The sequence below is a fragment of the Lissotriton vulgaris genome, chromosome 3_1 (genome assembly GCF_964263255.1).
Source record: "Lissotriton vulgaris chromosome 3_1, aLisVul1.2, whole genome shotgun sequence".
Classification (NCBI taxonomy): domain Eukaryota; kingdom Metazoa; phylum Chordata; class Amphibia; order Caudata; family Salamandridae; genus Lissotriton; species Lissotriton vulgaris.
The window spans coordinates 74,851,869-74,868,976 of record NC_141689.1 but is presented as its reverse complement, the minus strand read 5'-3'; positions in this window follow the sequence as shown (position 1 = coordinate 74,868,976).

Here is a 17,108-nt window from a genome sequence, read left to right as displayed (position 1 = left end):
TGTCCAACAGAGCTTAGTAAATGTGTTTGTTTGTTTTTTAAAGTACTGTGCTTTTTATTTATTTATTTATTTATTTATTTATAAAATTTCTAAAGCGCGCAAATGCCTTACGGCGTCTCGGCGCTAATGTTAGCATATTTCAGATTGCGAGGGTTACAAAATGTTACTGGTTAAAGAGCCAGGTTTTAAGATGTTTTCGAAAGGAAAACAACGAGGTGTGTTCCTTAATCTGAGAGGGAACCTGGTTCCATAATTTGGATGCCGCCACTACAAAACGTCTATCCCCCCATGTCACCTTTTTTGTTGGGGGGATTTGGAGCTGTTGGGCCGTAGATGACCGCAGTGTTCGGCTGGGTTTGTAGATTTTAAAAGCGTTTTTAAAGAAGTCAGGCCCATTATTTTTCAGCGCCTTGTAAGTAATGCACATGGCTTTAAACTTTATCCTGCTTCTTATAGGCAGCCAGTGAAGCTCCCGAATTGTGGGAGAGATAGAGGTATATTTTGGAATCCCCATGAGGATCCTTGCAGCGGCATTTTGGACAAGCTGAAGTTTGTTCACCACTTGTTCCTGTGCATTGAGCAGAAGGCCATTGCAATAATCCACCTTGGATAGTACCAAGGAGGACATTAGGGTTTTGCCAGCAGTAGGAGGAAGAAAAGGGAGCAGTTTCTTCACCATTCTCAAAGTGTAGAAAGAGGCCGAAACCACGGCATTGGCGTGACCAAGGAACGTGAGCTTGCTGTCAAAAAGCACGCCCAGGTTTTTCACCTTGACTACTGGCAGTGGAGGCATACCCAGTTCTGGAGGCCACCAGACTGGAGACCAAGACGGGGTTAGTTCGCCAAAAACCAGTACCTCCGTCTTGTCGGAATTTAGCTTTAGGCAATTCTGGTTCATCCAGGTGCTGATGGCCTTCATGCCTGCCTGAAAATTAGCTGCCACAGCTTCTCCGTTTTTGTGTATTTCCAGGGTCAATTGTGTGTCATCGGCGTACGATGTTAGCCCTATGCCAAATGACTTAATTACCCTCGCCAAGTCCGACACATAGATATTGAAAAGTGTCGGACTTAGCGAGGAGCCCTGGGGAACACCGCACGGGAGAGAGAAATCAGGGGAGCTGAAATTTCCCATCTTTACGGACTGTATCCTGTTTGCCAGAAAGGATGCTAACGTTTTAGAAATGTAATTTGAGTTTTATGAACTCTTTTATGTGATCTAAAAGTTACATGGACTTCAGAAGATTCATCCGCCACCACTTGAATTTCCACTTACCTTAACTAACAATTACTTGTTTTTGCATCATCTGTCCAGTGACTCAGGCCATTGATGCTTGCGGTCGTTAGGGTTAGAATAGCCCTATGATGTATGATTTGAGGTGTGTTTTCCCGCAAAGGTCAATGTATTATTCTACAGGAGTCATTGTTTTCATTCAGTAATAACAGTGCAGAAGATGAGGTGTTTGGCATACTTTCAGTTGATTCTGTTGATTGGAGTGTAATTTCACTAGTGCTCTTATGAAGGGGCTGTCAAGATGGTCTAACCAGTAGTTAGAACAGTTTGCACAGTTATGGTTGAACACTTGCTTTACCTTTTTTAAGGTTGGAAAGGAGAATAGTTGATCGAGATTGTGAAAGGGTGTATGATTTACGGGGCTGAAGGCACAGTTTCTACCAGAATACCAGTGAATGTTCAAATCTAAGATAAATATGTTAGTAAAGTAATGTAGAAGGAGCATGCTACTTAGTCACTGAAGTGAAATCCCCATCTGATTCATGTCTCCTAGATGGCCACAGAACACACTTACTTAGACAGACGTTGTTGAAGGAGTTGTCAAAGATAGAAACATTTAACTTCATGGATGTCTTGAGGATCACACTTAGACAAAGTTGAAAAGAGAAGATCTAAATTATTGTCTCTGCTAAGGTTGCAGTCTCTCTTAATAATGTGGACTTCAGTTTGTTGCTCGTTAACGGGTATATAGTTTTAAAAAGCAGTTCGTTTAATGGTCATGTGAGAGACAGACATTACAGTGTGCATCTGAATGTATCTTTCCAATGGAAAACCAAGCCATGGTTTTTTTAGAGTCCTGAGACACAGAGTAGAAGGTTACCAAAGATTCAAATAATTTTAAGTAGTATCAATATAGGAAAACTTTATAAAAATAGCTTACGATACCAAAACAGTGTTGATTTCAGGGATTACATTTCTGTAATAGCCTTGAGATGTGTTAAGATAGTAACATCAGTGTTCATGAAAGCAATTGTTCAAAATGAGAAGCGAGGAAGCAGAGCAAATAAGACTCTAAGGTTTTAGTTGATTTAGACCAGAATGCCTGGAGGAATCCTTGCTGCTCAAGCGAAAAGGATTTGTGGGCTCTAAGAATCATCCTAGAAATAGCCTGAATGTCACAATGCCATGGTACACTGAGCTCTCTCTACAAAACAGTGATGCAAAACAATATTCATATTGGGAAAAGAGCATGATATTGCATCATCTATTGGATCTTCTATCATAAGCAAGATGAGGGAGCACACTGTAGTGTCTTGTGTTTTATAGAGCGCGGGACCCTTATGTTCCCTAACAGACTCTTTAGTCTAGTGACGTAAGTAATTGGGTGCGGTTACTAAAATTTATGACGCAGTATGTTTCAGTTAACGGTTACATTCTAGAGAATAAGGATGTGTAATACCGAGCTCTGTGTGTGACGTAATTAATTTACATGCTACTGGGCAGGGGGAGGATGCTGCAACTGGCAACGAGATAGGGGATACATAAACCCTGCGGCCTGAAGAGTCCAGAGTGCTCTCCCAGAGAGTTTGCCGAAATCCAGCAAATTGCTTGTGCCTGCCACATGCACCTCAATTGAAGGGAAGAATTGACAAAATCGCATTGAGAGACAGGGGCGAGAATACACGAGGGTGACTACACCATTGTACACCAGCCATGGAAAGATCAAAACCCTGCTGACTACTTTTCTGGAGTTCTCATGCAGTTCCAGGGTGTCACACCAAATTGGCCGAGGTCTACAATAACTTTATTGTGAAAGACAGCACTTGTGGAGCAAATAAGTGTTGCTATCAGTGCTGACAGGAACATGCTCATCCGCAAAAACATTATTATGCATCAATCCTGAAGAACACATGCTCGACCTCAGGATGTATGATGGAACCCCGCATGCATTACCCACGCATGTCTTTACTCTGCAGTCACTACCCTGACAGCGATGTTACTATGCACTTCTTTACCAGGCAAGTCGTTATAACGACTTTCCTTGGGGGGCACTGGACTTTGGAATAGTATAAATTAATATTCTAACTCCAGTCAGTGTATCAGTTAAAATCCAACACTTGTCCACCAAAGCACCCCATAAAGCAAGGCGTAACGACTTGTTTCGCATAGGAACGCATGGTAACGCCACAGTCAGGGTAGTAACTGCGGGGTAAATGCAGGTCGTGGTTCTGCCTGCGGGGTAATGGATATTTTCTTTGACCTCTGGATAACGACATGAATATCAGAAATGTAAGAATGTGCGTGATGAGCTATCCATTACACAAGGAGGGAATATCTTGCGATGGTCAAGAATTGTCATTCTTGAAAGTCTTTGACAGCAAGTCATCGAAGTGGCACATGAGAGACATTGTGGAATTGTTGCTACAAAACAAGCCCTCCGAGACGGTGTTTGGTTCTCTCATCTTGATAACAAGTTGAGAGAGAGATTTAGGCGTGTCATTGTGTAACTGTTTATCTCCCAAAACAACACAGCATCCTTTGAACATGTCAGATCTTCCAAGACATATCTGGAAATAAATCTAGCTGACTTATTTAGACCCATTGTAAATGGCGATTACCTCATGGTAATTATAGAGGAGTACTCCGGGTTCCCTCTGGTGGAAAACCTATCATCAATCACTCATGATCAAGCACTGATTCATCTCATAAGCCCAGAATGAAGATTTGAGCAGACAAGCGTTAATGTGCTCGGGACAGTATGTTTCAGAAAGGAGACCATACCCTTGTCAAACAGAGGCGGAAACCCAAATCTGATGCTTCATTCGATGCCAATCCATTGCAAGTTGTGACTAGTAAGGGACAAATGGTGACTGCTCACCGACCTGGAAAGTCCATTACAAGGGACTCCTCACATTTCAAGCAACTGCCTCAGAGTCTGTCGGTTTCAGATATCGTGAGTGAGACTCTGTCATCAGAGAGCCAGGAGAGTCCCGGGACTTCCTCCGTGGCTAGCTCTCCAGTGCCGGCTGCAGCTGTTTCTCCTGTGTCTCTTCAGCCTTACACCATGAGGTCTTGAAGAGTGGTTCGAGCCCCAAGATGACTCATTGAGGAACTATGATGTATATATATATATCGATTTTTTAAAATATTTATGTATATATGTTTTGTTTGTATCGTTTTATTTAACAAAGCGGGAGATGTAGTGTCTTGCGTATTATAGAGCGCAGGACCCTTATTTTCCTTAACGGACTTTGTAATCTAGTGACTTAAGTGATTGGGTGTGGTTAATAAAATTCATGACGCAGCATATTTCAGTTAACTGTTACAGTCTAGAAAATAAAGACGTGTAATACGGAGCTCCATGTGTGGTGTAGTTCATTTACATGTTATCGGGCTGGGGAGGACGCTACACACACCAAATGTGAGCCTAGAAAAATTGTTACTGAACAGTAGATCTTTACTGGTTCTATCAGTCTAATTACCTAGGCATCACAAATGTCTTGACTGTAAACCTCTTGAGTCAGGATTCATTATAATCATGGCTGAAATATATTCATAGAGTCTCACTATGTTTCCAAATAAGTTGTGGGCAAGTCTGAATTCTGAAACAAGAATTTGACATTATGATACTGGCCGTATGTCACTGTTTGAGTTAAATTCTCTCCAAGATTTGATCTACTCCCTAATAGGTGCGCACTGACCCTAGAACCAGGATCAAGTTACATTAAACTTCCTCTCTATCTATTTGCTTGCTCCAGGCCGTTTTGGAAATTTGCATCATTAAGAAAAGCTGCAGAGGTGGCTGGTAGGGAACAGTGGTGTTTGGGGAATAGAAAGAATAAAAACAAACTTACCTGCCGGTCGGGTCCCAGCCGCAGCCTCTTCGCCTCATTTCCTCCTCTCAAAAAGCATCCAGGCTCCCTAAGCCAATGACAACGCTGCAATGCAGCGCTGTGATTGTTTCCCCTAATTTCTCCTGCGCCAATCACAACGCTGCCGTGGTTCGGTGCTCAGACGGGGAAAGGGAAGCCTGTGCATGTTTCCCACCAGGCTGTGTAATGCAGGCTGGTAGGGAACATGCAAAATGTGCATGAATGTTTGGCTGGCCCAAGATGGCAGGTCAAACTATTCATGCACACTTTGAGTATGGTCACCACTCCTCCCCTAGCCCCTTTCTGGCCAGCTCCGCCCCTCCCCACACCTAGGAAGGAGAAATAAAATGATAATACCTCTTGGTTATTATCATTTTATTTTTCCTCTGCACTGCTCATAAAGTAGTAAGGCGACGCTCCTCCGCCTGAGTGGAGGAACCGCCCCTAAAAGCTGTTCTCCTTTCAAATCTCACTGTCCGCTGGACAACTGTGACTGCCATTGCAGCTGGAAAGGAAATGCAGCTGGATGGCCTTTGGTCTTTGGAAGAAATAAACGTTCAGTGTTATATTAGTTAGATCCATTCAAGGCAGAGATGCAAATCCTGTGTGGAACAGAGATCTACTTTTTTCTTCAGGTCAATTAAAACCCAGGACCAAGCAATTGAATTATTAGATGTATTCAAAAATACACTCAATCAAATTGCTATAGTTGATTGAAAGGAATTGCATTTTGTATAACAGTAAAGTCAGCATGACTATCACTGTTGGCAACCATGACAGGGACTGACCCTAACTCATTTCTAGATGCTTAACACGTAGTCCCCTTTGATCCTAAGCAAACCAACAACTCTGCAGAAGAACCCTGGAAATATTAGATTAGCAAGGGAAACTGAATGGAAAAAATAGTTTTGAGAAACTGAATCTAATAAAACCACTTTTAAGAAAATGTATCTTTCAGTATGAGTTTCTGTTTTAAGTTTCTGTTTCGGATTATAATTCATCTGAATAAAACAAGATAAATCTGAAGTATCACCCGAACAAGAACACTTATCATCATCACCATAAGACAACTTAGCTAAGGTTATGTCTCAGAGACATCAGAAATATCAAGTGGCGTCTCCTTCAATGTTAAGCACAGCAGAGATGGTGCTGAGGAGTCCATGGTTACCAAACAACCCCTATCTGTTCACATGTTTTCCAGGGCTAATGGTAGTCTCATACTAAGGGGTTGGTTCCTAAATATTTTGCACTGCGTTAGCATCACAAAAGTTCAGCTAACCAGCACAAATTTTTTCTTTCCTAATTCACATTCCAGAGCACACCTTGTTTCGCGCTGGAAAGTTCCCTGAAAGTAACGCAAAACAGCATGAAGCGCATCTTTGCATTACTTAGCGCCAAGGGGGTGTTACTTGGGTGGTACATAGGCATTCCCATGCTACCACCAATACCTTTTCATGCAAAACTCTATCTACAAACAATAGTATACAGGATTTAGCACCAAAAGTTACCACCATTTGAAAGGAGGCGTTAATAAGAGAAATGCTTTTAGTTTTCATTTCTTTACTGACTTGCATGTGTGCTGCACTGTGCAGTACACATTCAAAGTAGGAAAAGCTTAACAGTGTGTCTAAGCATAGTTTTTTGCACTGGAAGGACATCCTTCCATTGCAAAACCTGTGGTAGACTCAGGCACTCACCCTAGCACTATGGGGCGAAGGTATGTGCCTGGGCAGGGCAGCTAAAATCTGCACCAGCACTGGTAGGGGGGAGGAGAGAGCCCTATCTTTGTAGATATGTCACTCTCCTGCTCCCTCCCTGTCACACAAGGCAGCACCACATTTTTTGCTGCAGCACTACATTCCCTGATTTGTTTGGAGAATCTAGGCCTAAATATATTCTGATGAAAAGTGAACATGAGAAGGGCTCTGCCTTTCTGCCTTTGCCTAACTGAACTAACGATGTATATATCACTAGTCCTCCTCTAATTCTGGAGTTTGTGGTGGCATGCAACCACAAACTCCAGAATGAAAAACTTACCATGAAATCGAACTCTGACGTAACTGTCCATCTGAAGGTGCAAACATCTCATCTTATATAGTAATGAAAACCATTTTCACACTAGTAAGGATTAACAGAGAAGTATTGGGAAACAGAAAGTAGAAGGAATGACACCGTATTGGATTTCTCTTACAGTGTCGTTCAGTCTCTGAATGTCTGCAGTGGAGGAGGATTCCAGATAGGTTTGGGTATCGTCTGCATAGAGGTAGAAGGGAATGTTTTTTTTTTTTTTAGTATGGTGGTAAGGGGTTCCATATAGATGTTGAAAAGTTGCGGCGAGAGTACCGATCCTTGGGGGACACCCCTGCTAACAGGCTCTAAGTCCGACAAGAAGTTTTTGATTTTTATTCTTTTGGTGTGGTTCTGTAGAAAGGAGCTGAACCACTGTAAGACCACCTCTTTGGCTCCAACCCTTTCTTGAAGCGCCTTAATGAGTAGTTTGTGGTTAACCATGTTGAAGGCTGTCAATGGGTCCAGGAGTACGAGTAGGCAACATTGGCCTGTATCAAGAGATTTGTGCATATCATCAATTACATTTAGGATCGCTGTCTCTGTACTGCAACTTTTTCTGTAACCTGATTGGTGAGGGTCTAGAAGGTTTGTGCTGTCCAGGTGTTGAGTAAGTTGGAGGAGAACACATCTTTCCAGGATTTACGCTAGGAGAGGGAGGTTGGAGACGGGTCTGAAGTTATTCAGATCCTTTGTGCCAGAGCCCGGTCTTTTCAGTAAAGGTGTGACTTGGCTGATTTTGAGACAATCAGGTATGACTCCAGTACTTAGGGAACTGGTTATATCTTGGTCCAGAGTGGGGCTAGGGAGGGCCCGATTCACAGAACTAACTTAAGACAAAATCCTAAACTTACTACCATTTTGGTATTCACAGAAGGCACTTACTCATTTTGGTATTCATAGAAGGCACTTACTCATTTCGGTATTCACAGAAGTTAGGAGTCCTAACTTTAGGACTCCTAAATGCCTTGTGTGAATACCGCAAGTCTTAAAGTTAGGGTTTTTCTCAGTTTAGGAGTAGTAAAGTTAGGACCCCTACTTTAGGACTCCTAAATGCCTTCTGTGAATATCGAAAGTATTACATTTAGGACTCCTAAACTGAGAAAAATCCTAACTTTACGACTTTCTATATTCACAGAAGGCATTTAGGAGTCCTAAAGTTAGGAGTCCTAACTTTACTACTCCTAAACTGAGAAAATCCTAACTTTAAGTCTTTCGATATTCACAGAAGGCATTTAGGCATCCTAAAGTTAGGACTCCTAACTTCAGTGAATACCGAAATTAGTAAGTGCCTTCTGTGAATACCAAAATGGTAGTAAGTTTAGGATTTTGTCTTAAGTTAGTCCTGTGAATCTCGCCCGGAGAGTTTGAGCTTTTTAGGCAGTTAGGCAGCTATGGGATCCAGGACGTGTGCTGAGGGATTGGAGCTGGAAATCATTTTGATGACCTCTGCTTCAGGGATGGGATTAAAAGATTTCCATAAGTTTGGGGGGTGCTTGGGTGTGCTATCTTCTGTTACTGGGGGTGATTTACTGTCGGAGGAACTGCGCTGCACATCCTGGGAGAGGTCTATCTTGGTGATTTTGTTATTGAGGAATTTGGCAAAGTTATCACACAGGTCTTCGGAGGCCACAGCTGGTGTCGAAGGGGGCTTGGAAGTTTGTTGCCTAATGAGATTGAAGAGTTTTTTAGGACTGTTTTTTTGCATTGCCAAGGGAATTGCAAAAGAAGGAAGTTTTTTCATTCTTTATTTGTATTTTATATTTCCCTGGTGCTGATTTGAGTCTAGCTCGTAGGATTGTGGATGGGTTGTTTCGCCAGAGTCTTTCTGCAGCCTTAGCTCACTTCTTTCGGAGTTTATGACTGTGTAAAACCACGATCTAGATGGTATGTTCTTTACGCTTTCTAGTTTCAGGAGGGCTATATGGTTCATAATGGAAGTCACAGTAGTGTTGTAGTGAGAGGTGAGTTCTGTTGTTGAGAGCTCACCAGTGTGGATGGGAGGAGGGAGTTTACCCTTTCCTCCAGGTCTGCAAGGGGAATCTTACTTAGATTTCTCTCCCAGCAAGGGGTGGAGGGTCCTGCGTACGGGGCGGGCGTTGGATCGTTTAGTTGATTTGGAATAAAATGATATGGTGATCAGACCAGTCAACAGGCAAGGTGTGGTCGATGGAGACTATATCTGCTTGAGCGATAATGGCATTGAGAATTGAGCCTCTGTTATGAGTTTTCTCTGAGCAATGTTGGGTGAGGATGTTGTTGATTAGGAGACTGTTTAGGGTTTTGATTAGCGAGTTGTTTTCCTCATTCCAGTGTAGATTGAGGTCTCCTAGAATTATGTTGTTGGAGTCACGGAGTGAGCAGTGAGTTATCAGGTCGGAGATGGGTTCTCCAAATGAGGAGGTGTTTCCTGGCGGATGGTAGAGGAGATGGCAGAGTAACGTTTTGTTGTCCATTGTCTTAATGGTGGCAGTAAGACATTCGAAAGAGTTATATTTGATGGTGTCCGTTTCCGTCACAGAGATGTGGTTCTTGTGTATGATTGCTAAACCTCCTCCTCGCTGGTTTTTTCTGGTTTTGTGGATGATCGCGAAGCCTGGGGGCACAAGCATGTCCATAATTGGGGGAGAGAACTTGTTTAGCCATGTTTCGGTGATGAAAGTGATGTCTAGGTCATCGATGAGGATAGTGTCTGCCAGTTCTGTTGCATGTTTGGTGGCCGATCTGCAGTTAATGAGCATGAAATTAGAATTGGATCCCTCGTTTTTGGATTTTTTTTTTTAAGGGGGCCGTGGGGATATTAGTGAAGAAGGTTGCGGGTCTTGAGGATCTGGGGGAGTGAGCAGTCTTTTCCAATTCCAGTGATAACATGGATCTTGGAGCTAGAGGAGACAGTAGTGGATGTGCCGTACAAGGAGGCAAGATCCATCGTTTCACTCGTGGACATTGTGGCTTTTGTTCTTTTGGATCTCTGTGTCTGGTTCAGGAGAGGGGTTGTGGTCAGCTGAGCCATTGGGTCTTGTGAGGCCATGTATGATTAGTGTTGGTCGATGTGGGTGTCGGAAGCGGGTGTTGGTTAGACTTTCGGGGAGTGGTGAGGTTCAGTAGTATTCCAGTGAGGCCCAGAATAAACGTATCTAGCTGGCTTTCCGACAGGGCAAGTCGCTGGGTCGTCTCTACGGAGGAGGGGGTGGGGGCACCCGGGAAGGACATTGCGGCTCTTGTTCTTAACTCCACTAAAGAAAGATAATATATTAGTAGATGGATCTAATTTTAAGGACCTCACTTAGTAATTGACAGCTTTGAGGATGCGCATTCAGGATACTAGCAAGATCATTGGTATGGAAAAACTGCAACTGAAGCAAGCTGCGCCATTTAAAACAAGCATTTGCAATGCAATAGGTCTCGCATTAGGAAAGTTTGAGCTATTGGTATTGTAAATGACAATTTTTTTATTTATGTTTTGTTTTTGAAAATAGCTAAATTAATAGCTTTGTCATTTACAATGCCAATAGTTAGAACTTTCGCAAATGTGACACCTATAGCATTTGTAATGCAATATGTGTTGTATTTACGTGACTTAAATGTATTGATATTACAAATAACAATGGCTTTTAATTTTTTTAAATAATTAATACTTAAATAAAAGTTATTGTAATTTATAATGGCAATAGCTTAAAGTTTGGTAAATAACTTTAGTGAAGATTATGTTCAGTGTATTTTATTGTGACGAAAATCCAAGAACAGAAGTGGAATATTAACATCTTGTTGTTACATTTGTAATAAAGCTTGAAACATTGAGAGAACATATTTGAACCAGTTGTTGTTGAATGGTTGCACAGATACATGCTGTGGTAGCACTGAGTGATGTTGTGATGGCGAACGAGTGATGCTGTGGCGTTCAGTGATGCTGTTGTATCGCATAGTGATGTTGTGGTGCCCCTGAGTGATGCTGTGGTGGGGCTGAGTGATGCTGTATGCTATGCTATGTTTTCTTTTGATATCCTATGTTTTTTGGTTTGTTATGCTATGCTATGTTTTGCTATCCTATGTTTTGATTTGTTATGCTATGCTGTGTTTTGTTATGCTATGTTTTGTTATGCTATGCTATGTTTTGCTATGCTATGCTTTGCTATGCTATGTTATGATATGCTGTTTTGTTGTGTTTTATTATGGTATGCTTTGTTTTGCTACGCTATGTTTTGATTTGCTATGCCATGCTATGTTTTGTTGTGTTTGGTATGCTATGCTATGTTTTGCTATGCTATGTTTTGTTGTGTTTTGTTAGGCTATGCTAAGTTTTGTTGTGTTTTGCTATGTTTTGTTATGCTATGTGTTGTTGTGTTGTGTTATGCTATGTTTTGTTTTGCTATCCTATGCTTTGTTTTGTTATGCTATGTTTAGTTTTGCTACCCTATGCTTTGTTTTGTTGAGCTATGTTTTGTTGTGTTTTGTTATGCTATGCTTTGTTATGGTATGGTATGTTTTGTTATGCAATGCTATGTTTTGTTGTGTTATATTATGCTATGCTATGTTTTGCTATGCTATTTTTTGTTATGCTATGCTCTGTTATGCTATGTTTTGTTATAGTATGCTATGCTAAGTTTTGTTTTGCTATGCTATGTTGTGTTTTGTTATGCTATGCTATGTTGTGTTTTGTTATGCTATGCTATGATTTGCTATGCTATGTTTTGTTATGTATGCTGTTTTGTTGTGTTTTGTTATGCTACGCTATGTTTTATTGTGTTTTGCTGTTTTGTTATCCCCTTCTATGCTGATGACGGCCCCCAGCCGTCATGCACTACGGTGCTCGTGTGCTGATGACAGCTGGGGGTCGTCATAAACCCGCCCACTCGCGATTCTGCTGCACAGGCGCAGAATCGCGGCCGCATGGAAGGGGTTAAGCTATGTTTTGTTATGCTATGCTTTGTTTTGTTAGGTTATGCTATGTTTTGTTATGTTATGCTATGTTTTGTTCTGCTATGTTTTGTGTTTTGTTATGCTATGCTATGTTTTGTTATGCTATGCTATGCTATGTATTGTTGTCTTTTGTTATGCTATGCTTTGTGTTTTGCTATGCTATGCTTTGTTATGTTTTGCTATGCTATGCTTTGTTGTGTTTTGCTATGCTATGTTTTGTTTTGTTATGCTATGTTTTGTTTTGCTATCCTATGCTTTGTTTTGTTATGCTGTGCTATGTTTTGCTATCCTATGCTTTTTTTGTTATGCTATGCTATGCTGGTGAGGGTGTGTGAGAGTGCGAGGATGAGGGGGGGTGACGATGAGAGGGTGTGACGGTGTATGTGGGTGAGGGTGTGTGAGGGTGAGGGTGTGTGTGAGGGTGAGGGTGTGTGTGAGGGTGAGGGGTGTGAGGGGGTGTGAGGGGGTGTGAGGCTGAGGGTGTGTGTAGGTGAGGGTGTGTGAGGGTGAGGGTGTGTGAGGGTGAGGGGGTGTGTTGGGGTGAGGGTGCGTGTGAGGGTGTGTGTGAGGGTGAGGGTGGGGGAGAGGGGGTGAGGTGGGAAGGGGGTGAGGGGGGTGAGGGGGTGTGAGAGTGAGGGTGGGTGAGGGTGTGTGAGGGTGTGTGAGGGTGACAGATTGAGGGGGTGAGGGTGTGCTGACCCTTGCCCTGCTAAATGCACAAGTATCCAACCTTTGCCTCATTAAATATGTCATGCCTGCGCCCTCCCATAGCCAAACTTGCCAACCGTGGAATAATACCAACAGTGTGGACGCGTATCAGATTTACAGGGGTGGGACAGAGCAAAGATCACAGCGAGTCAACTGAAAACCTCAGAGGATGGGGGATGGGGATATTCAGACGGACTGACATAGTGAATTTTACGCCCTGCAGTTCTTCACACTTGGACACAGTACCCCGGGGCATTATTTCACCACAACAGCACACCATGCAATTACCAATCAAAAGAATGGAACGCAAAATAAACATGGGGCTGCCCCGAATAGTTTTATATGATTTAAAACACTCTTCCAACCACCAGTAAAATGCCTTCTTATCCTTATGCTACAATTTGATAAAAAGTTAACATTTTATATCTGCTGGGTTCTGAGAGATTGTGCGAAACAGAAATCAGGCACGATCTATGTTTAAATCACTCAAATGTGGAATACTGTTCTATTGTTTCTTTAATTTTAGACAGTTTTAATAGTCAAGTCAAGTCAAGTCAAAATATTTATATAGCGCACTATATACCCAGAGGGTCTCAGGCGCTTGAAGAAGGGTGGGGAATTACTTGTCGAATATCCAAGTTTTAAGTTGCTTTCTGAATGCTAGGTGGTTCTGAGTGAGACGAGGGTGAGTGGAAAGTGAGTTCCAGGTCTTAGCTGCCAGGTAGGAGAAGGATCTACCTCCCATGGTGGTTTTGTTGATGCGAGGTACGATAGCAAGGGCTTGGTTGGAAGATCGCAGCTGGCGGGGGGGGGGGTGTAGAAGGAGAGTCGTGTGTTGAGGCATTCGGGTCCAAGGTCGTAAAGTGCTTTGTGAGCGTGGGTCAGGAGGCGGAAAGTAATCCTCTTATTGACGGGAAGCCAGTGGAGGTTTTTCAGGTGACCAGAGATGTGTTCTTTGCGCGGGATGTCTAGTATGAGCCTGGCTGAAGCGTTCTGGATGCGTTGGAGTTTTTTCTGGAGTTTAGCTGTGGTACCGGCGTATAGGGTGTTTCCGTAGTCCAGGCGGCTCGTGACTAGTGCGTGGGTTTCTAGTTTCGGTGGGGATCCAGAGAAATGTTTTTTTGAGCATGCGAAGAATGTTGAAGCAGGATGATGAAACGGCGTTGACTTGTCTGGTCATCGAGAGTGAGGAGTCCAGGATGACGCCCAGGTTTCGTGCGTGGTTCGTCGGGATGGGTGCTTTTCCAAGGGCCTCTGTAATAGTAAATGAGAGCATACTTATTATAGTAGTTTCACCATGTAATTTACTGCTGCTTGCCAATTAAAGGCCCGCACACCTTAGAAATGGAGGAAAGTCAAGCAAGTGCCCATCTGACTCTCACCTGGAGCACATCTAGGACCAAAGCCTTTATTCCATGATCAGATCAAGACAATGCCTGCAGTTCCCCCACAACACAAATACCTCACCTAGGGGTCTATTAGTATGTCGGGCGAATCGCCACAACCGCATGGCGGTGATGATCCGCCCGCCATTGACCTCCGCCTGCATCCCATTTCCCCCCGCCATATTATGATGGCGGAGGGGACAGACCGTCCGCCCGTTTTCCACCCGTCGACAAGTCGACCGGGCGAAAAAGGGGCTTGATATGGTGGCGGTCTCTGCAAGACACCGCCATCCATATTAAGACGCAGGCGTTGATATGCCTTTCAGCGATGGGAAGGCATGTGGTGCCTGATTGTGGGGGCCAGTTGCGGGCCCCCAGGGTGTTGGGGCCACGTTGTGCAGGCAAGTGCACAAGGTGCAGCCATGGCATTGTGGCGGGCGGTGCTGTGAGCACCGCCCGCCACAATGTTGTGGATGGGGTATGCCACCGTGGAGGTGGCATCCTGATTGCCGGTGCGGGACCGCCGCACCACTGGCGGCCGGTCCCAGCACCGCTAGGGTGGCGGGCAGACGAAAGTCCGCCCACCATCCTAATAAAGGCCCTAGTCTTCATGGTGTGAACCAGTGTTTTCATTGTAATCCCTTGTGAAAAATATAGATTCAGTGTGACATGGTGGCATAATCTGATAGCAGGTCTGCAGTAGTCTTGCCAAATGTGCCATGTAGGAACAATATGCTCTGCTGCTTTTTACATGCAGGTCTCTTTTTCCATTCTTAGAGAATTAGACAACAAAATGAGATTGCTTGACTTAATCTCAGCCACCGGTAATTACTTTGGGTCGCAATCCAAGCATCATGTTATTACCAACCATGCCACCTCGGACAGGAACCAGCCAAGTATAAACCAGCCTTAGTCCTGCTCAAACAGTCCAACCTCACTCAACAACTATGCTCTATCTGAATGGGGACATAAGGAACTCCAGACTGGTTTCTGCCTTTTGGTCTTCCTCAGTGTTGTGCAACTTGAGCAAAATGGCAAAGTGAACATGGGACCCACGTCTCAGCATACTCATTGTGCCCACTGCGGAAAACAAAAATGTGATTGGTAGATTGCTTGAATTAATCTCAGCCACTGGTAATTATTTAGGCCCCTTTTTGTCCACCATACCACTTCAGACAGGAACCAGACATAGGCAATTCAGTCTTGGGTTGGCTCACATAGGCGCAGTCCAATCGGAAGAGCTAGGCAAAGTCACGTTTGAATGGGAACACACGCAAACCCAGGACGATTTCGTTCAATTTTGGCATTGTCAGTAGGGTACAACTTGAGTCCTAGAGTGCACAAGATGCACGTCTGAACACACCTATGCCCTATGCAACGGATATTCCCAGATGTGCGTCCAGTGCTCATGTTCACTTTATCACAAGACCTTGTTGTTCGTCAGAGTCTTAGACATGCACACCTTTTCTCTGCTGTCCATGCCATGGAAGCACCAATTTCCAAAATTGATTTATGGACTCGCTCTGTCCTGCACTTTTACTCTACTGACCATCCTGATATTTGCAACAATACCATGCTCGGTTGTCCTGTCCTTGCAGATTGTTCTTGTATACGGGTTTGAGCAAAGTAAAGCCTGGGAATATGTATGTGGGTTAAGGGAAAAGTATAGTGTCATGTAAGCTTCTACATCAATGTCGGCAATTTCAGCCATACTGCTGTTTGCAAGGCCGGACTGGCAGTACCAGGCATCGGGCGGTTCCCCGGGAGGCTGGAAGGGTGAGGGAGTGGTTTGTTAATGGAGTCCAGTTTTGTGACAGTGCATCAGTTTTAAAAGCAGCGTAGGGCAAATATCGTGAAAGGGAGTTGGCAAGATCAAGATGGTATGCAAGAGACTACAAGTATGACGGACTTTCATGGATCAGTGAGTAAAGTACATATGTAACGCTCATAACTGCCGCCATGGGTACGATGTCAAATGGGGCATCTTCAATCAGTCCTTGCTTTCTAATGACTAGAACTTTGCATATTATTTTTATCCCCATGCTTACAATGTATTATGAATCTACAAGTTCTAAAATGCAATGTACTGGTAAATAAAAAGCCTGACCTTTCAAATGACCTCACGGATGATGTGGGAAGCTTTGCTCTAGATCAGATTGAGTGTTCTCATATATATTTTTCAGATAACCCCCTTCCTTTAAATCGCGCCTCATTCACTCAAAAATACAAAACGTAAAGCGCCATAGAACATGCCAGGGCGATATCCCGACATACTTATTTTTTTTTACGTAAAAGTACCTAATCTTTCTGGTGCATCTGTTAAATACAAGTCTAGTGTCGTGCCAAGCGCTCAATGTTCAGTACTCACAGCAAAACTATTTAACGACTCCTCTTACGGCACATGCTTGGTCTTCAGGTAGGTCATCAACTCGAAGCAAACCGCTGACGCTCTGTTCCCCAGTACTTCTTCAGATCACACTGTGCACAATCGTATTCACCCGCAATAATCCTCACAGACATCGGGCTGCCAGCCATAAAGGCAAACAGTGAACGAGAAAAAAACAGGTCCCTTCTATATGCCCGAATAACGCGGCCATCTTGAAATGTCCTCGTTTCCTAAATGTTATGAAAGTTTTCAGAAACCTTTTAGATTATTAAACCAGCATGGATTTCTAACTGGAAGATCTGATATTTTCCTTCAAACACAAATAAAAACGTCTGTACAATATCAAAAATAATGATACATTTATATTTTTAAATCAAATACGAATTACTTTCTGATGCGTATAAAGTCTAAAAAAGCAAACTCCATGCTACAGAATTTTTAAAAAAAGAACAGGAATAATAAAAGTTTGGATAGCATTGACAAATGGAGTACTTGTCATTCAAAGACAGTGCCATCGCGCTGTAAATTGATAACCAGTA